The 23,434-nt window shown below is 43.7% G+C and overlaps 1 protein-coding gene across 3 annotated transcripts in view; it reads left to right on the forward strand.

Moving 5' to 3' along the window:
- The window catches only part of TSPAN14 (tetraspanin 14), an 87,105-nt gene that overhangs the window by 5,185 nt on the left and 58,486 nt on the right, over positions 1–23,434 (forward strand). Inside the window, exon 2 of one of the 3 annotated variants that reach the window (XM_090057779.1) lies at positions 847–1,056. The exons of the other annotated variants lie outside the window; for them this stretch is intronic. The gene's annotated coding sequence lies outside the window, so the exon portion shown is untranslated. The remainder of the gene's footprint in view (positions 1–846; positions 1,057–23,434) is intronic. 3 annotated transcript variants of the gene reach the window in all.

Below are 23,434 nucleotides of genomic sequence, written 5' to 3' on the forward strand. Positions count from 1 at the left end.
GTTTTTGATATAAAGCCTGAGGCATGGTAGGCAAACATTAGTCTGATACATAATGCTACATTGATAACTGGGATAAAGGCAGTGAAAAACCAAAATTGTATTAAATAGGCAGTTGGGTGATAAATGATTCCTTAAGCAATTAGCTCAGTATGTTTCAAAGTGGATGTCTCACTTTTCAAGGGTAGTTAAGCATAGTTAATGGAGATTTCACATTTCAGCAGTGAAGGATTTGGTGAATTCTTGTGACAAAAGTTTCTATCCAGCTGTCTGGTTGCTTGTACAACCTTGGTTGCAAAGTTTGAACAGATTTGAGGGTAATCAGGTAATGATTTTCTTTTATTTTGTTTTAGTTAGCAGATACTTTATAATATGAACTCTGCAAAGTTCATGAAATTGCTGCCTGAGTAGTTTATACAGATCCCTCCTACAATAGTTTCATACTGAATTCTGCTGTTAATAAGCTGCATTTTGATAACTGTAGACTATAGATGTTGTTTATATATGTTACGTCTGTTACAAACAAGTTTTTTTGTGCTCATACTTTACCTTAGACAGCTAAAATGTTTCTACGCACAGGTTTGTTTTCATGTCATTGTTCTGTATGCTGCGATCTTCTGGATCAATATGTTCTAACTTGAGAATGAGAGAGAATAGTACTACTGTCCTGTTTTATGTTGGCATCAATGCTGTCTTTTAAGAATAGTATCAGGATATAAGTCACGAATAATGCTCCCCTCCTTGTGATGGGCGATTTTAAAAAAGCTATTTCACAGAAAAGCAGTTCAGTGCAACTGATGCACATGCTTTATTATGGAAGGATACATGTTTGGCCCTACTCTCTTACAGGTGGAAGAAAGAAATGGAGTTATGTATGCAGTTTAGCTGTATGAAACTGCAGTGGTAGAGAAACCAGGTCCCCCAGGAAAGTGCCTGCCACCAGTACCATACATAACCTGGATAGACTTCCAGCCTCTTGTCTCCTGTTGACCTTGGCAGTCCATTGATACTTGGAAGAAGTATTGTTCTCACTGAAGAAATTCCAGGCTTAGCTTAGAGGTGGGCAGTTCTTTTTTCATGTTGGTGCATCATTTATTTGCTGAGATATGTGAAATTTTGGAGGAACCAAAACTTTTCATGAATTTAGTCTGAATCTAGTAAGTTGGTTTGGCTGAAAAATTTAGGGTGAAAATTTCAGAAAAATTGCTTCCGAAGGGTTGAACGAAAAACAAAGCTAAAACGTATTCTGAATGAGTTTTTCATATTAAGAATTGCCAAAAAAGAAGCTTGAATGCAACACAGTTAAAATCTAAAAACAATATTTGGTTAAATCCCACAGCTAATCCTTTTTCTAATCCTAATCATTTTGTTTAACAAATCCAAATTTGGGATCTGAATGAACTTGAAGAGAAGCTTTCACTTTTCTGAATTTAATTTTCAAGTCCTCAGTTATTGGTACAGTTCTCCTTCATGATCAGGTTTGCAGATGGGAATTTTGGTCTTGATGTTAGAAACCCTCATTTTCTCATTTCCTATAGTACCCTATTTTCTAGAAGTTTTAGTTTTTACTGTAATTACATTCTAATTGCTTGCTTTTGCTGACATTATATATGATATTGCCATTTTGACAAATAATGGCTGTGTTCTGCTTGGCTTGTTCATTTTGTCATTCTCTTCTTGTTTTGTCTGAGATTGCTGATGACAGGTATTTAACAGATTTGTTACAATCTGACAGGTCTACCATGTGAGCACTTTTGCTATGCTGTTTATTTCCTGAATCCAGCACTGAAGCCCAGCATCAAAATATTATGTTGTTGGAAACTAAAATTCAAATGCAGCACCCAAGATGAAATGCATCCAAAATTTGTTTTCCTGTCAGGCTGCAGAAATGAGGCTCTCTTTGTCCACTTTCTTCTGACCTCACTAGAATCCAGCTGGAGAACATGTCTGACACTGGTTTGTCTTCTGGGTTTCCTGAATCTCTTCCTCTTTCAGAAGCAAAGCAGCGCCCCTCATTTTCCCCCTTACCCCCCCCCCAAAAAAAAAACCCAAACCAACCAACCAACAAAGGAGGTATCTCTCTTCTTGTTCTTTTTTTTTTTTTTTTTTTTTCTTAAAGCAAATTCTTAGTTTTGCTTATCTCTGCAAGCAAACATTCACTCTCCTTGGAGAATTGCTATGTTAGGTCCTTGTCCTCTGAATACCAGGAGCAGAAATCTTTGGAAATGCTGTTCTTATAACTTAATCATGAACTTAGAAGCCTTTAAGGAAGCCTGTGGCTCACAGTTCCTCTGTTTCTTTGCCTTGGGTATTTCCAAATCATTTTTCCAGCCTCTGTATGCATATTTAACTGAATTTTTCCACTTTGTCTGGTGTTATGAATAAGAATACACATAAATAACTAATAGTGATGAAATTCTGTGTAATAATGGACTTGGGCTCACATACTTACACCTGGTTAGTTCTTTCATTGTTTTTTAATGGACTCTGGCTTAGGCTGTAGGTGACACTGTAATGGTATCAGTTGGTAGGGGTAGTGTGTGGTTTATCTTCAGTGAGTTGACTAGTAAGGTTTTTACAATGGAGCTTGTCATCTAACAGTCCTTTTAACAGGCCACCCTTCCTGTTTTAAAAAGCTGTCTCAGTTTCTGTGCCAGTTTAAATATTTAATATCCTGTTTGCTTTGAAAAGGTGTTTTCTCTCAATAATACATGTAGCATAGAGATAGAAAGGCAGCTTCCTGTTGCTGCAGCAGGGCCAGCAATAGGAAGCAAAATGACATGCTGTGGTGTGAGGCATCCGATGGCTGAGAACTATGAATTTTATTATTGCAGAAAGGGCATGACTTTTTTTTTTTTTGGCTGCTTTTTGCCTTAGGGGCAGGCAAGGGGAGGAGCCTGTGGTAAAAGGCACAGGCTGATATCTCTGGGGAAGATGTGGTGAATTACTTTACACCTGATGAAGTGCACAAGGTGTTGAACTTCAGTCTCTAGTGTGACAGCAGGTTTCTCTGATGGCTAAGTTAAAAAACTGATTCTCTTCATGCCCACTCTTTATTTCCCCTCAGACAATTTGCTGCTAAACTCTAGTAGAGAAAGCACTTAACCTTCAGGCAGGACAAGAAAGAGGCAGGCAGGTTTTGTGGAAGTCGTTCTTTCTTACCTAAGTGAAATTAAAAACTGAACTGTAGTGGAAGGAGAAGGTCCCAAAGAGGTGGTTCCACCACTTGGGCTAAGTACAGACAGTCAAAAAGCCTGAGGCTGGATGGATTCAGTCTTGGTAGGTTAGTTTAATCTGAACTGATAAGTAAGTAAACAGACATTCACTTTTGATTCCAGAAATGCAGTCACATCCCTTCGGTAGCCCGGGCCAGAAGCCAGAGGGGTGCTAGAGCATTCCTTCCTTCCCTGATGGAGCAGACAGCTTGATTTTGGGGGTAGGGGGGTGGGATCAGGGACAGAAGTTCAGTAAACCAGTTTAAGTTAAATCAATGAAGTCTCATACTATATCCATCCAGGTTTGTCTTAAACTGGCTTCAGCCATTTTGAAAGTGGTTTATGTGCACTGAACTTCTGTTGTGTTACAGATATGAACTGGTTTCCAATTGTTTATACCAGTTTAGGGCTAGGGACAGAAATTGCACATAATGGTCTCCTGTAAGAGCAGTGCTTACACCACTGAAACGCAGCCAGGTCTTGGGGAAGTGGCCAGCTAGCAGAGGTGTGTTAAGCGGGCCCTATTCGATTCAGATTTGGTCCGAATCAGAGGCAGTGGTTCAGTTTGTTTATTTGGGTCACTGTTTCTGATGCGATTCAGCTGAATCCGAATCTGAAGATTTGATGCTTATTTAGAGAAGCAGTGATTCAGCCATAGACACAACTTTAAATGTTTTTTCTACGTACTTCAAGATACCAGTGCGGCTTGTGAACACTGATGTTGGGGCGGATGGAGTGTCCCACAAGAGTGCAGGGGGCCCCTCCATGTGCTTGGCAGCAATCCTGGAAGTGGACTGGAAGTGCTTCTGGTCCACTTCTGGGTCCACTGGGGAGCATGTGGGGCCCCTCCTGCAGCTCTCCAGCTTGGTTGGCCACGGGGGGACCCTGGGTGCCCCCCAGACCCAGGAGGCACCAGTCACTGAGCCGGGGGGACCCCCACTGGACCCAGAAGTGGACTGGAAGTGCTTCTGGTTCACTTCCGGGTCTGCTGCTGAGCACGCTGGGGAGCCCCCCATGCTTCTGTGGGACACTCCATGCACCCCAGCATCACAGCATTCACGAGCCACCTGCTCCCTAGAGGTATGTGAAAAAACGTTTAAAGCCGTGTCTATGTCCGAATCTCCGAATTGATTCGGAGGGTTCTGATTCAATTTGGAGAGATTAAAGGGTCCTCTGATTTTGATTCGGATTTGGAGATTCAGCTACCAAATTGGGCTGAATCTCCACAAAATCAAATCGGGGACCAAAGCTTTCCACAGCCCTATGCTGGCTCCCCTCTGCCTATGGTTTACCACACCCCAGGATGTTCTGAGCAGGGGTATTGTGGTAAGGGCCTTCTCCATACCAGAGGATGGGGGCAGGAAGGCACTATTTATTTATTTGTTTATTTATTTAAAGACAGATCTTGATGTTCTGGCAGCTCTGCAGGCACTTTGAATTTTAAAGCAGTCACCCACCAGCTATAAATAAGGTTGGAAAATGTCCTTCCTCTTGTTTTCACATCTGGGTTGTACTTCCTTTGTAACCAGTGCTGCTGCCAGCCTGTTGATGGCAGTTTCTTGTCTCACTTCAAGATGCTGAACAGCTAGCAATGATCTCTTTGCTCAAGGCACTGACTGGAAAGTTTTTGTAATTCACCCTTTGTCTTTTAAAAGATTTTTTAAATTAGGAGGGCTACTCTCATAATTGGTGTTAAGTAGGGCAGCTGAGTCTGTGTGAATGTCAGCTCTTTTAATACAGGCATTCCTTTGCTGCCTTGATCTGTTCTTTACACCATGTTATTTTCTGGTGTTCTTCACAAGAGGTGGGAGGCCAAGCCCCCCTCCCACTTTCCCTAGGGAGAATACAGAGTCTTCTAGTGAAACACAATTGAGGGTTTCTCATGACCCCTTCCCTGCCTTGTGTGTGGTGGGGGAGGGCTGGGGAAAGAGATGTTGGCAGTCAGCTGCAGCAGCCTGGTTTCCTTTGTTGTTTTTCTGTAGCAGCATGAGCCTTGATTAAATTGGGCTGCACCACACCGGTTCCTGGGGAGGTGTGTGGGGATTTCCTGGTGGTTTTATGCTGGTTTATTTTTATCTCTTGGGAGAAGCGGGGAACACTTTTGCACAAAAATCCTGGCATTAGCTTTTATCACAGCTGCACAGGCTGGTGAGATGCTGAAAATGAAGTTCCCCTGGAGTGACTTTCTTTTTCTTGCATTCCCTGCATCTTTGTGGTTCTACATGCTAGGTCTTTCTTGAAAGCTGCTCAAGTCTACCTCTGTCTGAAAGGTTCTGTTAGCAGGTGGAATAATAATCACGAGGAGAGGTTGAGCTGGTTTTGCGGCCGCAAAGCCATTTCCGCCCCTCCTCCCCTTCCCTTGTGACCCATGCATTTGTGACACTCTAGGGCAGTGGTCTCCAAACTTTTTCAGTCATGCACTCCTATCAGTAAAAAAAATTTTGAGTACCACCCCATATATGTATGTATGTTTATTTATTAATTATATACATGTACTACTCGCGTACCATATGTGACATGTGACCATCTGACATGGACTGAGTGAGGGCACCAGTGTCAATCCGTATATTAAATATTAGTAAAGCTTAATCTATTTATATTTATTTTTTATCTAAAAAATAAGAAAGAAAAGTTCTAATATTTTCTTCTCGCACCTCAATGAATCATGTTGCGCACCCCACTTTGGAGACCACTGCTCTGGGGAACTGCATGGAAAATAGGGTCCTGTCTGCATCTTTGAACAAAGGCAGGGTAGAGATGCACCTTTTGTAGAGTATGCATTTGTATACGTAGAGCATAAACTTTCACAAACAAGCTCATTTAATTGGATGCTGTGAAAGGGCAAAACATGGACCCCATTTGTCTGACAGCAGACAGGCACTGTAAGCAGGTGACACAAATATATTCTTATCCCACTACCTGGATTATTTTTCATGACCCCTTTGTTCCTATGGGTTCTTCTGCTAGCAGTGTCCCTTCTCTCCTTTCTTTCCACCTTACGTATTTACATCACAAAACTCTACACTGATGTCTCTGCTTGTCCTTTCACAGCATCTGGTGAAGTGAGCTTGAGTTCATGAAAGCTTATGCTCTCTATATATTTTATTTAGTTAGTCTAACATGCAAATCTACCCTGCCTGCTGCCTAACTTCAGGCTGCCGCTAATTAACGTCTGCATTTGAATGAAGCCAGCCTACATTCTTTTGCAGCCACCTCTGAAATAAACTTTGAATGTTCTGCAAGCTTGATATTATTTGCCCAAAAGGAAGATATGTTCTATGGTGATTGAATATGACCTGAAAAATAAGAGACCTTCCTGTATTTGGAAACAGCTGTTCTATTATCAAGAAGACAGCCATCAAAATCTTAAGAATTCAGCCTCATGTCACACCTCCATGATGCAGGGAGGATGGGGGGAACATCATTATGTGAAACAAATATGAATAACTTAGTTGGTATTGCACGGAAAAATGCACTTGTTTCCTGATATTTGCTACTTTTGGACAGCCGACAGTGTTGGAATTCTTTTTTTTCCTGCTTCTTAAAGTAACACTATTGTTTTGGTTTTGTTGGTTTTTTGGTTTTGGTTTTTTTTTTGAAGTTGCAAAAATAGAAGGAAATTTTCTGCCTTGAGCATATTCTCAGCCTCCAAGGCCAAAAAGTAAGTAATTGATTTTTAACTAAAGATTGCAATTGAAGATTTTTTTTCTCCATATTTTTTTTTAAGAAAGAAGAATTGTAAAGGAACCTGGATACAGTAATCTTCTTATTAAAATCAGTTATGTTAGAAATAAGAAGTGTAGGAACACTTACATTTGGACAGAATTAGGTAAACTTGGAACTAAAGATGTGATGACCTTTAATGATAGAGGAAGGTATGTCTAAAAGTATTTTAAGTTGTCCATGGCTGCAAAGGAAGCTGCTTGCTTTGTCTTGTCTCCCTTTTTAAAAATTACATTCTAATATATTAAAGATTTTTTTAAAATGTTATTAATGAATCTAGCTTATAAAATAACAAATTGAAGTTGCATCCTATCAGGTGTATATATAATACAGATCTTTTATCTTCTATCAGTGTTCCTTTAACCTAAGTCTGTGTCCACAGAGTTGTTTTGCATTCTTCTAACTCATTCAAAAAGGCATAAGCTTTCATAGGCAGCAGGCTACTTTGTCAAGTGGATTAGCAGGGAGCAGGAGTACTAAATAGAAAAAAATAAAATAATTAAAAATGTACTTAATTTAAAATAATACCACAAATAAATAAAAGACTCCTCCTTCTTCTTCCTGAAATTGATGGATCTTATTGGAAAAACTAGGCTTCCTTAATAGACCCAGAGCTGCACTCGTAGGGTGCGCAGCAGAGCCAGGGCACTGCTTCAGAGCCGTTGGGATTTTGCGATGGGGACAGTTTGCTTCAGATCCAGGGCAGCCGTGATCTCTAGCCTGCCAGATATTCAGATCTGGGCAGGGGATCTCGGGCAGGGGATCACAGCTCTGCCCCTGCTCCAGACCAGGCTGTCACTGCTGCAAGGAGCCCCCAGGGCAGAGCCATGATTCACTGCCTGCATGTCCCTGTCTGGAGCGTGCAGGCTACAGATTGGGGCCCTGCCCTGGCTCCGGAGCAAGCTGTCCCCATCACCAGATCCCAGCAGCTCCCAAGCAGCCCCTTGCTCTGCTGTGCCACCCACCCTGCCAGAGCAGCTCAGGCTGGTCTCCACGGCAACCCCAGCCTTCAGGTTCACAGCTGTGGCTGGGATCTCCATGGAGACCAGCCCCCGCCATGCGCAGAGGTGGCTGGAAAATGGAGTCCATTGCTGACTGGATCCAGCCCGTCCCTGCTATGGGGGGTGCTTGCTTGGGACTACTGTAGCCTTGTTTGGTCTGAGAGAGTCCCCTGAAGTCAGCCCAAGCTTGGCTTTTAGAACCAGGGGGGAGCCCAGGTCTCCCTCTGTAAGACCCTGACCTTACAGCCTCTCACTTTCACTTTCTCTGGTTCTCCTCCATGGCCCTGGCACATGGAACAAGTATTCAGTTCCACTCCTGAGAGAGGGGCTTCACCTTCTGCGGGGGGGACCTAGCACAACTGACCTCCAAACAGCAAAGCAGACCGTCTCTTCAGTAAAGGCATTTATTGATGCAAAGGCCAGCCAGCCAGAAGTTTTCTGTCCCATTCAAAGAGGTTAGGCAGTCCCTATGACCCCAATCCAACCTGCACTGCCCTGAGCACTACCCAAGATACTCAACTGTTCCCTTCCCAGTCTTTCCAGCTCCTAAGATGTTCTCTACTTGTCTCAGTCCCAAGACTCTTCTGCCCCCAGACATGCCAGGCTGTTTTTTCCCCAGTCTGCTCCCTATTTTGTTGTGTTTCTCTCCTTTCCAGACCCCCTAGCCTTCTAACCTTTTATTAATATGTCAACAAAGTCATTCAAGACTGCTCATGCTAAAGGTCTGCCCTGGCACTTAACCCCTTCTTTACTGTGCACAAGCTAAGGATGTAAATTGAGTTGTGCAATATTATAACAATGTGAACATCCTTAGCACAGGAAATATCACAGTAAAATTTGTAGTCCATCACAGGTTCAAAAGAAGATTAAACAATCCAAAGACAAATGACTCTCTGCAGGGGTTCAGTGTTAAGGAAAATGTATACTATCTTCTGCAAGGAAGATCCTACTTATCTACTATCGCAGTAGGACTGTGTCTTTCTGGAATGGGAATAATTGGTATTGCTAGGTATCTGAAGACTGGGCAAAGATCCACTATCTAAGATACCTTATTGGTATGTATGACACTGCCTAGGGGTGTAAGAGTGGTGTTGTAGCTGTGACAGTCCAGAAATTATTCAAGGGGCAAGGAGTTCTTAGGGTGATACCTTTGATTAGATCAAAGGTATATAGTTGGGGTAAAGATAGGCAAGCTTTTGAATGGAGAATCTCTAGAGACCTTAGGAGGAATGTCTTCCATTCAAAAGCTTATTTACCTCTATGCTAACTACATAGTTGGTCCAAGAAAAGGTACTGTCCTAAGAAATCCTTGCCTCTCACTGCCTAGGAGGGCATTTGGCAAACAATCAACAGTTTCAAGTGAGTTGGAAAGGAGAGGGAAACAGGTGCTCTGAAATCCTTCTCATCCCAAAAGAAGATATTTGAGGCAAATTGTTGCTAGTTCCATAGTATAAACTAAATTGCTTTAGTTTTCTGGAACATTTGTTTCCATTTTTTTAGATGGAAGCAGTCCAAGCCATATATACTTCTTTGTCTGTGAAGTTAGTGCAATCTTCCAGATAGCAGCCTATCTAAGGTTTAAATGAATATTTAAGGACAAGGAAAAAGGTAAACAAAACATGCATTTAAAAGTCAGACTAAATATAATGTAAATAATCCAGGTTTTTAAAGAGAAGAAAGTCTTCAAATGTTCACATGGCAATGGTGGAAACCTAGGCGATAAATGTATTGCTAGATTCTTATTTTGTGTGCTAAAATTTTCTGTGTCTGTTACTGTTAGTGAAATGATTCACAGGGCTGGAATGTTGCTAGATATAAGGTGCATCTGCACTGGGTGTGTGGCACATGAGTAGATTTCACCGCTGTGTCACCATAGGGGCCTGCTATACACAGGGACCACACCACTATGGTGACATAGCTGGCCATCAAGTGTAGACACAAGTAGCACATTGCTACATTGCCATAAGGTGAAATGTAGATAGATGTGCCCATAGTTTATCAAAAGAAGTCAGCAGCAGGGAAGGAGAAACCATTACCAGCTTGTGAGCTGCTGAAAGTCCTGAGAGAGAAGCTGGTGCACATAAATATGGATTAAAGTGCTTCAGGAGTAAACTTCAGGAGTAGTGGCATTTAGGTGTAGGTCACCAAATAAAATGAGAAAAAAGCATGATCTGTAAATATCTATTTCTGTTGTGCACAAAAGACATTTTAAATCCTCTCTAATAAAACATCTGGGAATTTACTGGAGGTTTTAGGCTGCCGCTACTAATGCATCCTTTTGAGTTTCTTAGAATGATAGATAATATATTCTCAACACACAACACTGCAACCAACTTTGAGTAATTCTGTTAGACCTACAGATAAAGATGAAGTGATATGTGCAATAAGATCTGCAATCCCTTGCACTTAGTCTACTCTGCATAGAGCAAATGAAATAATATGTCCAGTAATACATAAATATAAAACCATTAAAAGGCCTACTTCCCAAAGATAAGCAATTACAAGCACAACTCAGCTGAAAGTGAAATATTCTTCAATAAGAAAGTTGTTCTGCTAGGTGCCTAAAATGCACAATTTGATACCCATGAAAGAATTGTGGGGTAAAGAGTAGCAAATGAGTTAGAAGAGTATAAATTAAATAAAGTTAGGAAAAGCTAAAGGTATTTTCTATATATCAGCTATATATATCTGATTAGAAGTCCTATGTTCTCTTGGAATAAGGTCTAGAACGAGGAAATCATTTAATTATACCAAGGACCAACCAAGTCCTAGCCATGGTACAGACCTGGTTTTAGATAATGGTTGTAAAAATATCAATAAGATACCGAAAAAGTAGTATATTCAGTAAATATTTCTCTATTAGGAAAGAAGTAGAACAAGAAAGCCATATTTGATAGCGATAGCAAAATGCACTCTCCCCTCTTGAAGGCTCTATGATCATAGAAGATGTTTAATTCAATTCAAAGATGTTAGATAATGTTGTTATCTAGCAAGTTAAAATTTGCATTTTTGGATTATTTGCATTGGAGGTTTTTTAAAGAAATAGTTCTTGAACCCTCTGAATCATTAATGAGACTCAAACAAATCTTGAAACGCCAGGAAACTCCTATAATGCTATCATAAATATGTTAGACCTGGCAACACTTGATAATATTGTGTAAGCTAAGATAATTGCAACTCTACTACGTGCTTCAGGATGTTATCTGATAATTTAACTGTAATTCTCAGTGGAGTGCTCTGGCACACTGATGTGCCTTGCGATCCTTTCAAGGGTGGTGTGGGGTTTCATGAATTGTTGGCACTGTTAGGTGTGGAAACTTGATTCACAAGATAAACCCAGAAGTTTCAAATAGGAATCCATAGTGTTAAAAAAAATGTTCTGCCCTGTTGTGGTCTTTCTGAGTTTGCTGCAACAGAAATATTGCTGCATTATTTTTCTATAGTCAGAACACAAGTGGAAACTAAGAGTTGGCATATTTTCCAGGGCATGTCTTGAGTCTAACGAGAGGTGCCTTGAATCTAAAAATGCTGAGAGCCACTGTTGTATAGGATTACTACATCGACTGGAATATTTTTTGCCTTTCTTTGAAGCATCGAAAACTGACTCTTCCTGGAAAAATGATACTTTAATTGATGGTTAATAGTTGGATGCCCTGGATCAATCCATGTTTAGCCTTGTTTATTTAATGAGGTTCAGTTGTGGTGGTGTTGTATTTCTGTAAAAATAAGCACCGTGAAAGAACATGTTAATGGCCTCCCAACATGTATATGAACCTGGGGCAACATTTTCTTGTTACTTTTTTTCATGTGGTGGCCCTCAGATCCACCACCAGATTACACTGGCAGTATACCTGTGAATGGCAGCTGAAACTAAAGTGGGTCTGAAATCTTTGCACGGGAAAACAAACCGCTTTTTTCATAGTTCCCATCTGTTTTGATGGAGGTTTTGACAGGGGAGTTGTTTTGAAATAGATTACCTTTCATATTGGGAAACTGGATTGTTTTATTTTATGTATGTTCTGTGTGTCACTAGTGGAGTATATTATGTCACTGGTTATGTACTGGGCAAAAAAAATATTTTTGTCTTTTTTCAAAATCATTGTGGGCTGCTGCCACTTAATGCTGATTTTAAATATTTCTTCTGGTCTACATCAACATGTCTCCTGTTTGGTTAGTAAGAGCTATGGCTATTAATAACAGTGTGTCAACTTTTCCTTAAGTTTTGTTCTGCATCCCTCTGCCCCCCACTCCTCCCTGCATCTAACTTGTAAATCTCATGTGACTGTTGTGTTTCCAAATTCTTTCCTTTACTTCCATCTGCAGACAAATTGATTGCATTTAACAAAACTAGGTTCAAGATACAAAACACACCTGACCTTCTCAGTTTGTAAGTGTTTCTATGCACTGTACAGAACCTGTTTTTTGGTCTTCCAAATATTAACTGCAGTTGTAAAATATTTTCAAAGTGAATATTGCTAAGGGTCAGTAGGTGGACAGTCTAAAGAACATATTCACAACTTGTACACGCTGGGTTCAAATCTATGGTCTGATGCTCTTTAACCTGGAGATTTTATTTGTAGTGATCTCACCCGTGCAAGAACTCTTATGAAAATTCTCCCCAAATTTTTGTTTATCAACCATAGTGTGATCTTTGGAGTAAAGCCAGTTCTTAGTAAAGATAGCTTGGCCTTCAAGAAAAAGCATTAGAGTCCTTATTAGGCTCTTCATGTAGAACATAAACCAAGCTTTTCTGTGCATGCTGTAAAGCTGCCTGAATGTTTATAGATCCAATCTGTAATTTAATTTTCAGTTCTACTTTCCCTCTCCCGAACGTCCTGAAAGTGGAGACAATAATGTTGTTAAATCTGTGGATATTATGTATGTACTTGCAATGTGGACCTTGACCTTGGGTGTGTCAGAGCTGGCAACCTTAGCCACATGATTTGTTCCCAAGGGACTTGACTTAGAAAATCACTTCATAGACATAAGTGTTTATTTGCAGAATCTGGAACTTAATTATGGCCTTAGCTGTCCACTGAAACTTTAACAGCAGAAAGTTTCAGCTAAAAACTAGTATACTTTCCTCTGTGCTCAGTCCTTGAGGATGTCACTTTTTTTTCTATACTTAAATGATTGTACAGTATCAACCTGTGTGCAACTTTATGTATCAAAGTTTCAGTTTTAAATGTAAGAGAGAAAAGTTTTCCTAAAATTCTTTGAAGATTATATTTCTTCCTTGGATCTATGGAAGAGCTGTGGTGGTGGAGAAAAGTGCAACACTTATGCTATTTTGGGGTATGAAGAGGATTTGCCCTAGCTGTTTTACAATCCTGGAAAAAAGAGTTTTACGCCATCCAGTTCACTTCACTCTTCTGCCCCTATAGTCTCATAGCTCAGTGATTCTCAACTAGCTTGATGCAGCATCCAGGGGTGCCTTGAGATCATTTCAAGGATGCCACAGGGTGCCATGCAATGTTAGCACTGTTAGGTGTGCAAACATAATTTACATGATAAACCTACAGATTTATACAATCCTTCACAATCTTTGATTTCCCCTCAGCATGAAGAAGGGCACGTGTGCCTCAAAGAAGGCAAAGAAAGATAACTTTTTGCTGTTTTTAGTTGGTCTAATAAAAAATATCACCTCTGAACCAAGAGTTTTAGAGCTCTGTATTCCTTTTTGTCTCAGACCAACATGGCTACAACACAGATCCCTGAGATTTCAAATAGGAATTCATAGCAGCATAGATTTGATTGAAACCAAATGGATTTAAATCATTTGTCAGGAAGCCTTGATTTAATCATTGTTTTCTACAAAAAGTGCATTCTTGGTTTTTTTTTTTATATCCTTTATTCATTCATCTTCTTGAAACTTTGCACTTTTAGGGAGAGTTAAGGGCTTGACTCTATGTATACAAATTTGCAGAGACAAGAGGGTGGATTGAATAAAATCAGGTCCGTTCTCTCCTCTGCATATACTGCTGTTAACATGGATATTATCTATGGAGATGCAAATCTACAGTCTGAGAACTGAAACTAAGCATCACAGAGATGCTTAATGGGATCTTCTAGATTGAGCACTGAGTCCCTTCGGGTAGAGTGGTTTCTTTAATCTTTACTGATCCATAGAGGACACTCTGGAAACTCCATAAGATTAGACCCCTAATATAGTCCATGGCCTGTTGTGACCTATTTATAAACCTGAATGTATTGTCTCAAATAAGGTATAATTAGAAGCTGCAATCCCTATTCCATGATGATATCTTTGAGCTTTAACATACCTTAAATTAAAACTATTTTTTTGGGGAGGACCAGCTTAGAGAGCTTCTGGAGGGGATGGACGTGTTCAAATCAGCGGGTCCAGATGCTCTCCACCCCAGGATGTTGAGGGAGCTAGCAGGGGTTATTGCAGGGCCCTTGGCATAGCTTTACGAGTGCTCGTGGTGCTTGGGCCAGGTGCCAGATGATTGGAAGATAGCCAACGTGGCCCCCATCTTTTAAAAAAGGGAGGAGGAAGGACCCGGGCAACTATAGGCCCGTCAGTCTTACCTCAATCCTAGGGAAACTCTTTGAGGAGATCATCAAGGAACACATCTGTGATGGGCCAGGTTCAGGGATGATGCTCAAGGGCAACCAGCACTGCTTCGTTAGGGGCAGGTCATGTCAGACCAACCTGATTGCCTTTTATGATCAGGTCACAAAAGCATTGGATGCAGGTGTCGCCGTGGACGTAGTTTTTCTGGACTTCAGCAAGGCCTTTGACACCGTCTCCCACCCCATCCTCATTAAAAAACTAGGTGATTGTGGCATTGATGCCTACACAGTCAGATGGATTGCAGATTGGCTAAAGGGTCATGCTCAGCAGGTGGTGGTGGACAGGTCATATTCGACTTGGGGAGAAGTGGGCAGTGGAGTCCCCCAGGGCTCAGTCCTTGGGCCCGCGCTGTTCTATTTCCTTTTCAGCAATTTGGACGATGGAGTGAAAAGCAACCTGTTTAAATTTGCTGATGATACCAAGATTTGGGGTGAAGTGAGCACACTAGTAGGGAGGGAAAGACTGCAGCAAGACCTGGATAGGTTACAGGGGTGGGCTAACAAAAACAGGATGAGTTTCAATACTGACAAGTGCAGGGTGCTGCACTTGGGCAGTAGTAACCAGCAGCACATTTATAAGATGGGAAACTCCCTTCTTGAGAGCATGGAGGCAGAAAGGGATCTTGGAGTCATTACTGACTCCAGGATGAACATGGGCCGACAATGCGAGGTCACGGTTGGCAGGGCTAACCGGACCTTGTCATGCATCCACTGATGCTTCTCAAGTAGGGCCAAGGAGGTGATCCTCCCCCTCTACACAACACTGGTCAGGCCACAGTTGGAGTACTATGTCCAGTTCTGTGCGCCCCACTTCAGGAGGGATGTGGACAATGCTGAGAGGGTCCAGAGGAGGGCCACCCGCATAATCTGAGGACAACAGGGCAGACCCTACAATGAGAGACTGCAGGACCTGAACCTGTTCAACCTTCACAAGAGAAGGCTGAGGGGGGACCTGGTGATCATCTATAAACTCACTAGGGGGGACCAGAAGGGTTTGGGAGAGACCTTGTTTTCCCTAGCGCCTCCTGGCTTAACAAGGAATAATGGCCACAAGTAGTTGGAGAATAGGTTTAGATTAGACATCCGTAAGAACTACTTCACAGTCAGGGCAGCTAGGATCTGGAATCAACTTCCAAGGGAAGTGGTTCTGGCTCCTACCCTGGGGGTCTTTAAGAAGAGGCTTGATGCCTACCTGGCTGGAGTCATTTGAGCCCAGTTTTTGTCCTGCGCAGGCAGGGGGTTGGACTTGAAGATCTACAGGGCCCCTTCTGACCCTCTTCTATGATTCTATGATTTTTAAAAAGCATCTTAAATATGATTAAATTAAAAAAATCTGATTTTTTTTTTTTGGTCTTTTTTTTTTAATTTGAAAGAAATATCATTGATTTTTATCCCCCCTGATTCATAAGGTTAAAAACATTTTAAACCAGTGGTCTCCAACCTTTTTTGTAAGTTTAAAGGGGACCCCGGGATCTAATGCCCCACTCCTGGACAAGCCACCCAGATTCTGACCATGCTTAACCAGGCCTGGGTGGCAGGAGGCATGGCTCAGCCCAGCCACATGCATCCTGCTGCTCTCAATTGTGGAGCCTCTGATAGGCTGTCAGAGGCTCCATGATCGACCAGGCAGTTGAGATTGCCTGGTTGGTGACCATTCTTTTAACCTGTTATGGGTATTTTGTGTGTTTTTTGCATAGAAGAATTGTTTTACTATATTCTGTAGTCAAAAAGTGAGTTACTTAGTTGACATTTTTTGAGTCTAACAAGATTGAGAGCCACTGGCACAACTAACCACTGGCCATTTGGAAGCTACTGATTGCCAATAAGCATAAGTAACACTGCCTTGGACAGCTGCTCAGTTTGTCTATAAAACAAATCAGTTCTGGGGCGGAGGATGACAAAGTTTTTTCAGATTAACCTTTAATTGAACTGCTCTTCAGTCTCTGTAAGATAACACCTCCTGAATGGCACATTATATATTGTGGAGTAGAAAACTTATGGGTACAAACTGAGTCCCACAACAGGATATTGCTTTGGTTTATTTTTTCCTTCATTCCTATGTAATGTTAACATAATTACTCAAATCCAAAATAACTCTGAAATTAAGATGACCCCCCCCCCAATAATTAGATTCTTTACAGGAATTGATAAACTTGTTATAATTTTCCACGTATAGAATCTGGTCTTTGGCGGGTCATCTGAAATTCCTCCATCATTCCTCCAGCAGGGAAGGCATGGGGGCAGGCAGTGTTGGGCGGGGGGGGGAAGGGGGCAGGCTGTGGGGAAGGGGGCAGGCTGTGGGGAAGTTGAGCACCTTGCCCCCTGTCATTTGTTTCCCCTGCTGTCTGCCTCTCCCTCCCCTCACTCAGCCTGTGCTACCTTTGCTTTGGCTCTTGCCTAGCTCTGGCCTTGCTCAAGCGCATGGCATCGAACATGTTTGCTCTGGCCCCAGCCTGGCCTGGTAGCAGCACTAGCAGCTGGGTGAGGGGTGGAGCCAGAGCTGCAGCAGCTGCCTGGTCCCCTTCCCCTGCACCTTCTACTCAAATTCAAGATGAGGGGCTTCCCCCACCAATATTCAAGGGGGTGGGGCTCATCTTGGATTCAGGTAAATATGGTAATTTTAAAAAAGGCTTCAAAGCTCAGTATCTTTATCATACCGCATTTTCTTTAAGGAGCCTGTCACTATATTATTTTTCAGGTGGGTGGTGAGGCAGTGTTGGAATAGAGCGCTTATAAATCCTTGGACCACTGGTAAAAGAGTAATTTCTTGAAGGCTGGTAGTGGGAGGTTGTTTTGTTTTGTTTGGGGTTTTTTTGCCAGAAGGAAATGAAGGGAATTCCATTAGGAGCTCATTGGTGTTGCTCCTTAATTTTCTCCATTGGGAAGTAACCTTTTGAGGACTTCTATTGCATAATATAACTCTTTATTTTCTGGGATGCCTACTTTTTTGGGTTTGTTTGCTTTGAAGTTAGAAATCAGTCAATAGAAACTGCAAGTGTGTTACCTATGTTTTGACTACAATGTAAACAATGAATTGGAATACAGGTTAATAATTTATTTTAAAAATGGCTTCATTTGATTTCTATGTTGCTATTTGATTAGACGGTAGGCGGTATTTTGTCCTCAGCTGGGTTATGCGTGAGTGTGTATTCAATAGAAGACTTTTGTTGCATGCAAAAGATCCCCCAGGTTACTCCTGAAAGCTTTATTGTTGAGGTTATAGGTGAATTCCTGATTTCTTCTGTCAAGCTTTTTTTCTTTCTTTCTGTTTTTAACCCCTTCTTTTGTCATCAGTAAAAATGCCACCATAACACACGTGTTCATTCATACTGGATGGAGGAAGAAGGTAGTTCAGTTTCTATCTCCTATCTTCCTTACAGTGTTCCTAAAATTAGACTTTTCTCTCTTTACCCTAATTCTTGCTACCTTGCTGTGCCTACACTCTTTTTATTTATTTCCACATTGACTTTGCATTTGCCAAGAGTTGATTAAACGATTTTTTTAAAAACTAGTGAAGTGAATTGACATATATTAACATCCAATTGGTATGTTCATATCAGCTGAGATTCTGGCTCAGTTTATTCAGTGCTGTTCCACCCTCCCTTGTTTCTCTCTTTCCTTCCCTCCCAAGTATTTGGAAGTTTGTAACATCATAGTTTTCCCCTTGTCTCTTGTGAGACCCATGTCACTATAGAAACTAGACTGGGGAAGGAAGCCAGTCCTGTTTGACCTGTATTTTGTGCTGAGGGGGTTAAAATCTTTGACCAGAGAATGACTATAAAAAGCCTTGGATTCTGGGATTTTGTAGATAACAGTGGAATTGAGGGTGTGGAACTGGCTGTTACTGGAAACTGCAGCATTCTTTAGCTAAATAGTTTTACATTACTTTTTTTCATTGCAGCTTAAGTTTTGAACTGAAATTTTACATCCTAGCAGGCTAGCCATATGTTCTCTGTAGTTCTTGGGAAGAAATTCCTGTTGCAACAGGTTGGAGGCAGCTCTCAGCTGAGTCAGTGTAACTCCACGTAATACTAAAAATGCACAAATACTGCAACCCCCCCTCCAAGTTTGTAATTTTCGCATTGTATTATATCCTCCCCTCTTTTGCATGGTGGAAACTTATGCCTACACCCCATTGAAAAATGACAATTCTCATTATCTTCTCAGGTATGATATTTAGTCCTTTTCCAGTACAAAAGAAACTGGGTACGTGACCCACTCAAGGCTACATAGCTCATCTATTTGCACCTGTGGAAATTAAAACTGGGAGCTGGGACTTAAGCTGCTGGAATGAGTTTTGATGCTAACTCTTCTTGTCACCCCAAAAGACAGTAGATTGAATCCTGACTCTCATTTGGGCAGGAATAAGGGCTTCACCTAATTTGAGGGTTCCAGGACAGTTTGATTAACAGAAATGTGGGATCTTACTTTGAAGGTCCACTGCTGGCATGTTGCTTTTGGGAATCATAGAAATCATAGAAAATTAGGGTTTGAAAGGACTTCAGGACGTCATCTAGTCCAACACCCTGCTCACAGCAGGACCATCCTCAACTAGATCATCCCAGCCAAAGCTTTGTCTAGCCGGGTCTTGAAAACCTCCAGGGATGGAGGTTCTACCACCTCCCTGGGTAACCTGTTCCAGTGCTTTACTACCCTCCTAGTGAGAAAATTCTTCCTAATATCTAACCTAAACTTCCTTTGCTGCAACTTGAGACTGTTGTTCCTTGTTCTATCATCTGTCACCACTGAGAATAGTCCAGCTCCATCCTCTTTGGAAACACCTTTCAGGTAGTTGAAGGCTGCTATTAAGTCCCCTCTCAGTCTTCTCTTCTTTAGACTAAATAAACCCAGTTATCTCAGCATGTCCTCATAAGCAGGGATCCTGGTTTTCCCTGATAAAAAAATACCAAATTATCTGCTAAAAAACCCAAAATCCATGATTAAAACTAAAGGTCCTTCCACAGCTCTGCTGGTACCCCTTGCCCCCCCCACCCACAGACTATGCTTCCCCAGCCCCACCAGAGAGGTCCCACAGCTTCCAGGGCTACCTACGGACCCGGATCAGCAGCCCTCCAACCCCGCCCCCAACTTCTGTGGGCTTGGGTGGGACAGCACCCCATTGCTGCATGCACTCCCAAGGGATGGGGGGGACCCATGCCCCCCTTATCTGTACCTGGGGTAGGTGTAGGCTGAGGCTGCTGCCCAGCTGGGTGGAGCTTGGGGCCTGGAGCCCCAGTGCGCGGCTGTGGGACCCTAGCGGGGAGCAGGACAGGGTCATGGGTGGCTCCTCTGTGGGAGAGGAAGGGTTGGTTCCCCGCTGCCGTGCGCACTCCCTGGGGGCAGGGGGGATGCACACTCCCCAGATCTGTACGTTGGGCAGGTACAGGCTGTGGACTCAGACTCCCGCCCTGCTTCCGTCCCCCAGGACCTCCGGAGCTCAGTGGGCATGACCCAGCGCAGCAGAGCAGAGCTAGCTGCAGGGGATCTCCTTGCCTCTCCTCACCCCTGCTTCCTCCTGCCTTGGTGACGCCCCTCCAGTGCTTGTTGCTGTTGGGGAGGGAGCATGTTGCTTTGCGTGGTGGGGAGGTGGCAGCCAGGCTGAGTGTGGCCAGAGCCACAGCAGCAGTGGTGGCACAAGGAATGGTTGGCCACTGCAAAGCTGGAGCCAGGATTGGTTGCACGTGGTCAAGCGGAGCCTGGTGGGAATGACCTGGCGTAGCAAGTACCAACGGAGCTGCTCCAGATCTCCTGGCCACTGCTTCCCCTGCCCCCTGCAGCTTTGGCAACATGTCTCCAGTGCCTACCACTGACTTGAGGGGTGCACCCCTGCACTGCTGCCCTCATTGCAGCCCTGTGCACAGGAGGCACATCACCAAGGCTGTGGGGGGAGGAGGGGAAGCAGTGGCAAGGAGATCCCCAGTGGCTCCCCTGCTATCTGCTGTGCCGAGTTGTGCCCACTGAGCTCTAGAGGCCCTGGAGGAGGGAATCAGGGTGGCAGGGAGCAGTGGTAAGGAGGGGGTGTGCTGTTCCCTGCTGCCTTGTTTCCTTCCCCTGTGGTCCGGCGTGGCAGGGAGCAGAAGAGCCACACAGAAGAACCTCATTGCTGCTTCTCGCCACTCTACTGCCCTGCAAGTCCTGCATATGGGGCTGCAGTGAGCGTAGCAGCGTGAGGCTGTGCCCCTCAGAGGCAGGTGCTGGAGGCACGTCACTGGGGCAGCAGAGAGGCTGAGCAGTGGCGAGATCCCCACGCAGCCCTCCTGTCCCCAGCTGTGCTGGGTTGCACCCATTAGGCTCCAGAGACCCCAGGGGAGGGAGGCAGGGAGCAGCAGAGCCCCTGTTCATTGCAGGCCTGATTCCCTCCTCTGGGGCCTCCCTAGCCTGGCAGGCACGACCCGGCACAGCTGGGGACAGCGGGGCCACATGGGGACCTCACCGCTGTTGCATTCCCCACCCCCCCGCCCTAGCAACACATCTCCTGCCCCTGCTTTGAGGGGCGCAGCTACCCTCACTGTAGCCCCGTATGCATGAGGTGCGTCTCCAGGGCAATATGGGGTGCGGCGATCCCCACATGGCTCCGTTGTCCCCTGCCACACCGAGTAATGGGGGATGGAAGTTCGCAGCTGTTCCCTGCAGCCCCCCATCCCCCACTTACCACCACACAGGCTCTAAGACTGAAGAGTGAGCTTGAGGCAAGCAAGCCCTGGGAGAGTGAGCTCCTCAGGCCCTGCCCTTCCCCTTCTCCCTCCCCCTCCAGGCTTTGCTGGGGGTTTCCCGCCCCTTTTGCAAACAGCTCTTGCAGGTTGGAACTCCACTTGCCTGCAGAGCTCTTTGCAAAAGCAGGAAATCTGCGGGTTTCTCTGCTAAAAGGGAAAATCCACGTTTTCTCTGATAAAACCAGGAAATCAGTGGTTTTCTCTGTCTTTCTGTGGGAAACCAAGAACCCTGATCCCTGCTCATAAGTCATGTCCCCCAGCCACCTCCCTCACTGTGTTTGTTGCCTTCTGCTGGACTCTCTCCAGTTCAGAGGTAGGCAGTTATTTTGGGTGGAGGAACACTTAATGAGATTTGTAAAGCCATGGAGGGCTGCATAACAGGCAGCCAGGGGCGATAAATATTAATTTTCTAAGTTTTTAAGGGCCCCATAGGCTGAATAGAATGACTTGGCAGGCCACATTTTGCCCACACCTGCTCTAATTTGTCCACAACCTTTCCGTAGTGGGGGGCCAAAACTGAACACAGTACTCTAGATGTGGCCTCACCAGTGCTGGATAGAGGGATATAATCGCTTCCGTTGACCTACGGACAACGCGTATACCAATGCAGCCCAATATGCCATTAGCCCCCTTGGCAACAAGGGCACACTGCTGCCAATGTTGCATTGGGCAGGGGGAGAGGGGAGGGGAGGGGAGGGGAGGGGAATGGGACGGGCTGGTGCGTATGGCAGTTGAGATTTGCAGTTCTGGAGAAGCAGGGAGTGGCATGTCAGAGCAAGTTCCTTAGGGGCTGGGAAGTCTGCTGTCTTACTTGTGCCTTAAATGCTTATGTGGAAGAATATAGTTGTCAGGCAGGCTGACTTAGAAATGGAGCTGCCCTGATAGCTCTGCTGACCCTTTAAACCTTGTAGCAGGCTGATAAGAGGTGGGTGGATCCTCAAGATGAAGAGATGCTTTGAAGCAGCCTGTGTTTTAGGTAGTGTGCTCTGTCTCTGCTGTAGAACTTTATTCCCCTTTTGTCATACAGTGACACTCCTTCAGGTCAGGCAGCTGGTTAGTAATCGGCAGCTGCCCAATGAAAAGGGAAGTGTGGGAGAAATGTGTTGCAAGTCATGGAAAGGTTAAAATGATTAGGTAGCTGGAAACTGCTTATCAGTAAGGATAGGAGAGCAGCTGGTATTCCCTGTGGAAACTTTTTTCAGTGAAGCTGAAGGCTGAACAATCGTAGGGTGGTCTGAAAAACAGGGAGGAGGAAGATCTGCAGAAAGTATCTGTGTCTTTATTTTATTCACTTTTATTAATGTATAGCTTGCCTTTTTGTCTCCATTTTGCTTAAGGCTGCTATTTTTCTTTATATGGTATAGATCTACTGGCACAGGCAAATCTGGATATCTCGGTTATATCACTAAATGTCTGTTTTTACACTTCAATATTTAAACACTCAAAATTTCTTCTCCAGTTCACTTTTATCATCAACAAAGGGCTGATTCTCCCTATTGCAGTATCTCGGTCGTGAAGTTCTACATGGGAACAACAGCTGAGCAAGCTTCACACAGTTTCTTGCAGTTAAAGAGTTTTTGTTCACTGTCTGAAAATTTAGCATCATTCCTGGAGTAGGGTGGAGTCAAAAGACCATTTTTTAATACACTGAAGTCCAGGAGCATCAGAAAGAAGCAGCAACTGAGTTTAGGAATTCATCTGAAAAGTTTATGATTCTGACTCAGACTAGATTCTTTGGATGAATTTAAGTTAGTCTAAAACAAGATATCAGATTCACCCAAAGAACCTTGTCTGCCTATGTCCTTAGACCAACATGACTACAACCTATACCCCTGATTCAACCTCCAGCCCACGGGCCAAATCCAACATGTGGGCCTGTGATCCAGCCTGTAAGTCTCCACAAAGGTCTGGAAATTTGAGAGCAGCGGCGACATTAATTGTCATGGCTCTGGGAGCCCTGGAAATCAATAGTGACACTGCTCCTTGGGCTGCAGGTGGGATCCTGCCTTTGCTTCCATGTTGTGAAATTTCTGGACCCATGAGGAGCCCTGTGGGCCAGATGACAGGGCCCATGCTCCAGTGGTTGGGGTCACTCGTTCTGGCCTGAATTTGCTGGGGTGTCCCCATTTGGTCCACGGACCAGCCCCATGCCACTTAACTGACCCACAGGGCCAGAAGATTGAGCTATGCT

Source organism: Crocodylus siamensis, chromosome 7, assembly GCF_052110815.1.
Source record: "Crocodylus siamensis isolate JL-2025a chromosome 7, ASM5211081v1, whole genome shotgun sequence".
In the NCBI taxonomy this organism is placed as follows: Eukaryota; Metazoa; Chordata; order Crocodylia; family Crocodylidae; genus Crocodylus; species Crocodylus siamensis.